General features: G+C 36.9%; 1 protein-coding gene across 1 annotated transcript in view; it reads left to right on the top strand.

Annotated features, from left to right (window-relative positions):
- The first annotated feature begins 6,997 nt into the window (after positions 1 to 6,997).
- The window catches only part of CAMKMT (calmodulin-lysine N-methyltransferase), a 202,955-nt gene continuing 199,780 nt past the window's right edge, over positions 6,998 to 10,172 (top strand). The window contains exon 1 of the mRNA XM_010004938.1: positions 6,998 to 7,160. The gene's annotated coding sequence lies outside the window, so the exon portion shown is untranslated. The remainder of the gene's footprint in view (positions 7,161 to 10,172) is intronic.

Here is a 10,172-nt window from a genome sequence, read left to right as displayed (position 1 = left end):
AGCGGGTCTGGAGGAGGGAGAAGCAGCGAGGGGTCCCCACGTGTCCCCTCCTGCCCCCACCTGTCCCCACCTGTCCCCTCCTGCCCCCACCTGTCCCCACCTGTCCCCACCTGTCCCCTCCTGCCCCCACCTGCCCCGGGACAGCAGCAGCTCCTCAGCTCCGGCCCGGCCCGGGCCGCTTTTTGTGGCCCTTGAGGAGCAGTGCGGAGTTGGGAAGGATTCCGCTGCAGATAAGCACGTGCCTAAAGGCTTACGAACTCAAATCGGTTTCAGTAGTTGTTACTGTGTTGGATGTGATGCTTATGGCCCTAAGTTAAATGTTCGGTTCAGTGCAAAGGGATGCCCGGAGAAGGAAGGCAGTGGGGTCTGGTGGCAGCAGGGACACCGGTCTGCAGCTGAGTAACAGGTTAATTAATGCTGGTCTTTTGTTTGCTTGTGTTTTCGGTTTGTAAATTTCCTAGTCCTGTTCCAACAGGACAAACTTTCTGTTGTATTACACTGTAAAACAGGAAGTGTCAAAGTTGTTGGTAGGAATATCAGGTTTATCTTTGTAGGTTTCAGTTCCAGCAGACTAAACAAGTTGCTGCTCTGTGGCTGTGCTAGTTATGGTTTCTTTTCAACGTACTGCCTTTGCTATAGCCCTGCCTCTTAAAATCCAGGAGCTTTTCATAACAGTTGAATGGAGGTGCGTGGGGTGTACGTAGGCATCTGGGGAGAAGACTTCCAGTTCTTCCTCAAGCCACGTGTATCTGTGACCTTTTCCTCTGGAGATGCCCTGGGTTTTTCCATGTTCTTTAGCTTTTATGTTGATTTTTATGTGGTACAATGAGCAAGGATCAATTTAATCTCACTGGTACATCTGAAGTAAAAGACAGTTCTGCAGTCTTTACTACAGTGGTGCTTGGATCTATCTATGGATTAGGTATCAACCTTCCTTTACATCCATCTTTAAAGGAGCACTGTCAAAGTATTCCTTACAGTGCTTTTAAAAATGCTTTTCACACTGCTTATAATAATGCCTTATGTTAAATCAATTCTGTGGTATGTTTATATATTGCATTTGCTTTCTTTCAATGCATACACAAATTGATTTGTTATGGTAAGGATTCTTGAGTGCATGCTCGCTGATTTAATTAAGAAAAAGGCCCTTTTATCAGATATCCTATGGAGCTAGCATAAAAAAACAGGGGTTTGCATAATTACCTATGTGTTCTTTACCAATAAATTTATTTGTTTCTGTACTGAGTTTGAAATTTGGCAATATTTTTAAACTTAGCTTGTCAGAATCAAGGAAAATTATTTTCACTTAAAAAAAAAAGCTAAGTTAAGTCACACAGTGTGCATTTATACATGACTGGAGTAGATTTGGTATGGCTGTGTTTCAAGCTCTACCAGTGTGTGCAATTGACAGCATTAGCCAGTCTGTAGTCTTTAGCAGGGAAGTTAGAGGAAGAGGCATAAACTAAGTTGTTCCCTATATGTACACTTGCTCCTTATGGAATAGAAAGTTTAATGAAAACTTTCCTGAAATCTGTAAGCTTTATATATTTATTCTGCCTGTTACCTTCCTCTTGCTTTTCTTCTCACAGAAGTCTTGCTTACCTACTTGGTAATGTACTTTAGCTTTCAGAACTGAAAAATAAAAGCTAAAGTGAGAATGGGGCAGTGGCCTCTTTTTCTTTCTTTGTATTCTTCTTCTCAACAGAAGAACTTCTAGAACAATTTTTCTTCTCTTCTTGTTCCTCTCTCTGTAGAGAGTGCCTGTGCTCCAGATGTTTTCCCATGGTTTTCTTAGTGTCGAACTTGTACTTTGTTTACAGTTGAATACAACAACTTGGTTTTCATTTCTACTGATGATATTTAGGGATGGTGTGGTTATAGATTCTGCTGTAGCTGATGATGTAGAAACTTCCTTGCATGTAGAAAATACCATGTTCCTGTCAGTGCCAGATTTGTAGTCAAGATTTGTAGACCATCAGCTGTTACTGAGTTTGGCTTTTAGTGTGACTAGGCCTTTCACAGTGAGATACACAAAAAAATATGGGGACTTCCATGTGACTACCTTTCTCCGTATGTTGGTTTGGTTTGGTTTGTTTGTTTGTTTGGTAGGTTTTTTTAAGAGAGCAGACAACTTTAGGTTCTATAGGGAGTCCTAATACTGTTGTTAAATAACGAGGGCCCTGCAATTGAGATCTGTGGTAACTTTTTACTAGAATATTTCTGAAACAAGAGACAGTTTGGTGATGCTTTTTAAAAAATGTTTTTCTGTGTTAAAGAAGGAATTGCCTTAGAATTTGATATTGCTAGGTGAGGTTAGAGAGGAAAGAAAACACAGGTTTGAGAGTGAGAAAACTGGAAGGTAAGAGTTTGCTTTGTTTTGGTCTTGTCATTCTACGTGTTGTTTTCTTGTAAGGAATGTAATTTTTGAAAGCAAATAATTCATTACAGAACCTAAAATATTACTTATTTAGATAATATTTGTATGTATGACCTGTGTACAAGCCTTGTGTACACCTGTAAATATCTTATGCAGAACTTAAGTCCTGTCTCTGCTGAAAGATTTTGAAGAGGGTGAAACAAGGCTTCTGGTATTTTGTAAAATAAAAACATGCAGGGAAGCTTAGCTGTAGAAAGTAGAGCAACCACCAACCCCAACGAAAGAACAGTAGTGTCTGGTGATTCCTTCCCCACAATAGTTCTTTACCTCTGCCATCACTAAACCCAAGGATTACATCTATTCTGCTGAGAAGCCTTTAGCTTGCTTTGATACTAACTACTGGTTTCATAGGTCCCTGGGATGTGTTCATTTATATTGTTAATGTGCAGGAAATTGGGGAGCTTCACCTTCATTGGGAGGGCATCATGGAAAGACAGCAGACTATCTTTTATCTTCACCAAAACATTATTAAGAGTTAAGATGTGTTTTTCACCTTGTGGCTTTTGTGAGTGGTTTATGCTATAGCAGCAGCATATCTTTATGGTTTGTAACTCAATTGTAATGCTTTTAGGAACTGATGAGGAAAAAATACTTTAATCCTTCTGTGAAAATACAGTAAGATATAAAGGATATAACATAGTCTTCCTTTGTGCTCCGTTTTCTCAGTTATATATCAGTTTAAAAAATATTTTACCTGCTATTATGATTTTCAGATCTTAGACCTCTTGCTTTTACTTTGAAGCTGTGGGAGAAATGGTCTTCTGAGTACTCAAACACTCATGAAATTTGCTCCTAACCCAGAGAGTGCATTTTACTTCTCAAAGTGGTCTGTTTTGTTTCCAGGCATGCTGCTATTATGTGAAGGCCTTAATTCTGCTAGTCTTTTAATTTGGTTCTCCTGTTTTGATATTTTTACTATATCCTCTACATGTGTATTCTTCCCATGTGTTACAGAAGTAGAAGAAATAGTGTGGACAGCACACATCCATTTTTATTATTTTGATGAAAGTGCCTGTGCCTTTCATATGCTGAGACCTGCCCATGACAATAGATCCCAAAGCAGTAAACCCAATGCATCAGACCTGCTGTTAGAAACTAACAGCGCATCAAATGCAATTGCTCTGCTTACGTATGTAGTATTTCCAAGATCCTGCGAGATAATAATAGGTCATTGCACCAAATTGTAAGGCTATTGGATGCGAGTGCATTTCCAGTTAAAGTCAAATGTTATGCACAGCAAGAAGAATCACTGACCCATTGTTTTGTTGTATGGATCCCATATGCAAAGCTTCCATTTCAGGTTTCATGAATCTGCACAGATACTTCTCATTTGACTTCAGATTTAGCTCTGGTTGGCAAAAAACCTAAATTGTGTCACTCTCCTACTCAATTGTAGCTCTATTTATAGTGATGAGTTTATTTTCTGTTTGTTGTGGGGTTTTTTTCTCATCACTGTGGACCGCTTATGCATCTTCATTTAAAAAATGCAGTGGTTATTATTTATGTATTCCATCCAATGTTAGGAGAAAGAAGTTAAACCTGGATCATGTCTCCTTCTGCGTCACTGACCTAAAGAATAAACCTTTTTATCTGGCAGGGAAATGCTAGTTGTCTTCTGTGCAATGATACAGCCCAAACGGGCTGGCTGCCGAGTTTTCCATATGGAGGAGCTGATACCTCACTCCCCAAAGGTAGCTGAGTGCAGTGGACTGTGCAGGACAGCGAGCCCACGTTTTCACTTTCCTGAACAAGTGTTTAATTAATCTAAAAAATGTGAATGGCCACGTTCTGTCTCAGCCACTGCTTTGAATTCTCCAGTCTCTTAGCACTGAACTTGGTGCTGTCAGTGTATTTTTTATTATTAAAGACTGACTAACATACCCAGTGGTGATACGTCCAAATAATAATATGCAGTGGTGGCATCTGAAAACCTTGGGCGTGGGACAGGTAGCAAGTTTCTCAACTCAAGCAAGTTTGGCAGCAACTCTACAAGTGTGCAGAAGGCCAGGAAGTAGTCTACCTGCCAAACATATCACTCAGGCATCTGGGGATTGTGTTTTGAGTTTAGTAATTTAAATTCTACAGAATTTAACCTTGCTTTTTGTTTCTCTTTTTCAACCATAAGGACAGTGAGTGGCATAGAAATTGCGCAGAGAGGGCACTGCTTGGTTTCTGAAAGTTTCATTGCGGTGGTGATGGGAGAAGAGAGGAGAACCCAGTTTGCCTCTTGAATTCTGTCCATGGGTCTGCTGGAGCAGGAATTTAAAAAGCAACTTGGTGTACTTCTAAACACAATACATTTGTTTTACAGTTAGTGAGACATAATAATTTCATAACCCATTCTTGACCCCTACCATTAATACCACTGTTGTTTTTCTCAGGCTTAACATACTTGGACTAGCTATTCATAGCTATTGGCTGATAGCATAGCTATTATGGTCAATTCCAGACTTGCCTCTTCAGTTAAATAAGCCTGTGTTTGTTCTTCAAGTTTTTTTCTTAATCTTTAATTTGTTCTTCATTTCAAAGGTTCTGAAGAAAAAGCACTTGAAAGATGTGCATCTCCAACAAGTGTCTGTAAGAAGGTTTGCATCATTCAATCTCTTTTCAGTAGAAGACCAGAATGCAGAAGATGAAACTGGAACCTGGGTTCACTATAAATGCATCTTTTATCCTGAGTATAGTGTGTCCTTAAGGTAACTATCCTTTGGGTTTTAAGTACTTCCTATGGTCTTGTACAGGCCTAAAATATAAAACTCATTAGTCATTCTTCCAGAGTTTTGTGTAACTAGGGCATAGTTTACAAATAAACTGTTAGATGTTATTTTTAGTTGTTTGTTACAGTAGGCAGTTTTATCTGATCTTTTCTGGTACATTTCACTGAAGTGTCAGAGCTTGACTGAAAATACTGATGATTGTACCTATAAGAGAATGCAGAAAGGAGCATTTCTTTTATGCTTCTAATAGCTTTCTGTTTTGACATTCTTCAAATATAAAAAGGATGTAAAAAATACTGATGAACACATTTACTGGTAATCTTAATAAAAAAATTAATGACATGTTATTCATAAAGTTTGAAAAGCTTTTTGGTAGTGATCTGTATTTTATTCAGTTTTCTTCTTAAAACTCAATGATAATCTGGAAGCCAATTTGCAGAACAAAAGAATAAAAAGTTTCTTCTTCCTACACAAATGGTTTATGGCTAATGAAATCTGTTTTATATTAAAGCAGGTAAAACAAATTAAGGTATGTGCATTAAAAACAAAAAAAAAAGGCATACAAAACCAAAACCCAGAAACCTCCCAAAAAACCCTCTGAAGGAGAGTTAATGAAAACTCAGTTGACCTCAGCAAACCAGAAAAGTTTCTAGCTCCCACTCACTACTATGTGGGGTTTTGGTTTCTTTTTTTTCATTCTCTTTTGCTTTTCATTTCATTTTCCATGTTCAATTTGAACATATCTGTAACTTCATTTTGCCTCAACAGGTATCACTGCAACAGTAACTTCAGCATCCCTCAATTAATACTTGTTTTACAGCCCCTAGTTAGCCCTGCTGAGGATGTAGGAGTGTGCATTTTGTGCATAGTAAAGTTTATTCTGGACAGCTTGAGTCATCAAAATCATAAAGTGTGTTTTTATTTAACTGGGACCTTTAAAATAAAGTCAATCTCAGAAACTAAGATGTAATACAAACAAGTGACCATCATTAATGACATTTTTGCAAGGTTATAAAACCAAGTAATAAGAAAAATCTAACCAAACCAAATCAAACCAAAATCATGAACTCCGCAACACTACATGCAGGTTGCCTTAAATTTGCAGCTGGGTAAAAAGTCATGTAAAAAATTGTGTAGTTTTAAAAAGCCTTAATCTTCCATTTTCCAAGCTTCTACTTATTGACACTAGAAGGCATCAAAAGAAAACTTTTCCATTTGAAAATACTGCCTATTTGTAACAGAAGTGGGTACAGTGTTTTTTCTGCACTTGGACTTTTCCAGTGAAGTGTTAGGGAATGTTACAGATTTATTCAGATGCTGACGGCCTACCTCATCTCTTTGTGCAGTGTCTCTCTTCCCTAGTTTTAGGTCCTCAGAAGCACACTGGTAATAAGAAAAGCAAGGCATTTACATAGAATTTAGGTTGAGAGAGGCTGCAGTTCTTAATACTGCAGTCATTCTTCATTCAGTCTCCTGAGTCCACTACGATGATTTCCAACACTCAAAGTCAATTGATTTACTAGTTATGGGAGTTTTAAAGTAGAAGGTGAGCTAGGGTTCACCTGTGCCAGCAGTACAAAAGCCAAGGGGGCTTACCCTGACATTTGATATTTATGCACTTCTGTTTCCATCACTTCCCATGTCATAATTTTATTTAATATTTTTCATTTGGCTAATAGTAGCTTTATTAATAATAGGACACAGGTCAAACTGTAGACTACAAATAAGCATGTTTATTCATGCATGATTTTATTATTGGTGATGATTATATAGTATTCTAAGTTTGGGGATTTTGTTTTTACCTTTTTCTTAATCTTTAATTTGTTCTTCATTTCAAAGGTTCTGAAGAAAAAGCACTTGAAAGATGTGCATCTCCAACAAGTGTCTGTAAGAAGGTTTGCATCATTCAATCTCTTTTCAGTAGAAGACCAGAATGCAGAAGATGAAACTGGAACCTGGGTTCACTATAAATGCATCTTTTATCCTGAGTATAGTGTGTCCTTAAGGTAACTATCCTTTGGGTTTTAAGTACTTCCTATGGTCTTGTACAGGCCTAAAATATAAAACTCATTAGTCATTCTTCCAGAGTTTTGTGTAACTAGGGCATAGTTTACAAATAAACTGTTAGATGTTATTTTTAGTTGTTTGTTACAGTAGGCAGTTTTATCTGATCTTTTCTGGTACATTTCACTGAAGTGTCAGAGCTTGACTGAAAATACTGATGATTGTACCTATAAGAGAATGCAGAAAGGAGCATTTCTTTTATGCTTCTAATAGCTTTCTGTTTTGACATTCTTCAAATATAAAAAGGATGTAAAAAATACTGATGAACACATTTACTGGTAATCTTAATAAAAAAATTAATGACATGTTATTCATAAAGTTTGAAAAGCTTTTTGGTAGTGATCTGTATTTTATTCAGTTTTCTTCTTAAAACTCAATGATAATCTGGAAGCCAATTTGCAGAACAAAAGAATAAAAAGTTTCTTCTTCCTACACAAATGGTTTATGGCTAATGAAATCTGTTTTATATTAAAGCAGGTAAAACAAATTAAGGTATGTGCATTAAAAACAAAAAAAAAAGGCATACAAAACCAAAACCCAGAAACCTCCCAAAAAACCCTCTGAAGGAGAGTTAATGAAAACTCAGTTGACCTCAGCAAACCAGAAAAGTTTCTAGCTCCCACTCACTACTATGTGGGGTTTTGGTTTCTTTTTTTTCATTCTCTTTTGCTTTTCATTTCATTTTCCATGTTCAATTTGAACATATCTGTAACTTCATTTTGCCTCAACAGGTATCACTGCAACAGTAACTTCAGCATCCCTCAATTAATACTTGTTTTACAGCCCCTAGTTAGCCCTGCTGAGGATGTAGGAGTGTGCATTTTGTGCATAGTAAAGTTTATTCTGGACAGCTTGAGTCATCAAAATCATAAAGTGTGTTTTTATTTAACTGGGACCTTTAAAATAAAGTCAATCTCAGAAACTAAGATGTAATACAAACAAGTGACCATCATTAATGACATTTTTGCAAGGTTATAAAACCAAGTAATAAGAAAAATCTAACCAAACCAAATCAAACCAAAATCATGAACTCCGCAACACTACATGCAGGTTGCCTTAAATTTGCAGCTGGGTAAAAAGTCATGTAAAAAATTGTGTAGTTTTAAAAAGCCTTAATCTTCCATTTTCCAAGCTTCTACTTATTGACACTAGAAGGCATCAAAAGAAAACTTTTCCATTTGAAAATACTGCCTATTTGTAACAGAAGTGGGTACAGTGTTTTTTCTGCACTTGGACTTTTCCAGTGAAGTGTTAGGGAATGTTACAGATTTATTCAGATGCTGACGGCCTACCTCATCTCTTTGTGCAGTGTCTCTCTTCCCTAGTTTTAGGTCCTCAGAAGCACACTGGTAATAAGAAAAGCAAGGCATTTACATAGAATTTAGGTTGAGAGAGGCTGCAGTTCTTAATACTGCAGTCATTCTTCATTCAGTCTCCTGAGTCCACTACGATGATTTCCAACACTCAAAGTCAATTGATTTACTAGTTATGGGAGTTTTAAAGTAGAAGGTGAGCTAGGGTTCACCTGTGCCAGCAGTACAAAAGCCAAGGGGGCTTACCCTGACATTTGATATTTATGCACTTCTGTTTCCATCACTTCCCATGTCATAATTTTATTTAATATTTTTCATTTGGCTAATAGTAGCTTTATTAATAATAGGACACAGGTCAAACTGTAGACTACAAATAAGCATGTTTATTCATGCATGATTTTATTATTGGTGATGATGTATTCTAAGTTTGGGGATTTTGTTTTTACCTTTTATGGTGCTTTGAGTTTAGCCAGTGGAAATGTACAGTTTCTGTGCTGGAGAATACTGGGCTCACATTGGCCTTCAAAAATTGTATATTAGGGAGAACAGAGATATTGTTTCCTAATGGGGATATTTTTTTTCCCCCTGTATTTTGTTCTTTTCTAGAAGATACTCAGTGATACATAAAAAAGGTAATTACTGATAATTATTTTGGGAATAATGATGAGAACTTACACTTCTCTATTAAAGTGTTTTCTTTAGATATTGAAGTGACAACAATAGATAGGATATGCTTATTATTTCAGAATGCTGCTGGATAGTGGAGGAGAAAATACTTGCTGTATATTTTGCCCGGGACAAAGGATAAATACCTGCAACAAAATCCGCTTTACCTTAAGTCTGTATTAAAGAAAGTTTCTTCCCTGTTTTTGCAGAAGCAGTAGTTTAAGGTGGTAAACATTACAGTTTAACTTAAACAGCAGGACAGTTCTCGCTGAAACTTGTGTGTCTAGAAGAGAAGCAATCTTGGAGTAAGCATTTCTGGATCTCTGAGAGCTTATCATGTCTTGGAAACTTCACGATCCTCTGTATGTCTGACAGTCTTCCCTTAGTTTTTCTCTTCCCATTGGTAAAACATTAGTTTTCATCAGGAGAAACAATTTTTAAAATACAACAAGAGTATAATATTAGCACATTATTAGTAATAGTGTCAGTCAGGTAATCCTGGAACAGTGTGCTTGAGTAGGAAAGTCTTTTTTATCTCTTTTTGTCAGGAAAAAAAATGTTGCTATGGCCCCTCCAAAATCTTGATGAAAGTGCTTTTGAATTTTCATCTACATATGTTTTCCTTATGCATTAACATCTTCAGAAAGCTCATTGCATATGTGGGATGTTAAAAGGGTTGTCAGCTAATATCTTGACAAGACTAAATAGTTAAGAAAGTTCATAAGGTTGTTCATGGCTTTTGGCAAAGAGTATAAAGGTCAAGCTGTATCAGTTCAAAGGCTATCAAAACTGATCAAATTGTATATTCGGATATGCTATGACCTAGCTGGAATTACTGCTCTAGAGGGATGTGGGGACCAGTTTATTAGGCAAATACAAGCTTTGGTATCCACTAGCTGGCATATGCATGCTTTTCTGAACTTAATATTAAGTTGCTATTTTTCTAACCAAGTTCAGGTTGGATGCACATTTTGG

Source organism: Chaetura pelagica, unplaced genomic scaffold (genome assembly GCF_000747805.2).
Source record: "Chaetura pelagica isolate M959 unplaced genomic scaffold, ChaPel_1.0 scaffold13, whole genome shotgun sequence".
NCBI lineage: Eukaryota > Metazoa > Chordata > Aves > Apodiformes > Apodidae > Chaetura > Chaetura pelagica.
The sequence above is the reverse complement of the archived record's forward strand: the minus strand, read 5'-3'. Positions and strand labels throughout refer to the sequence as shown.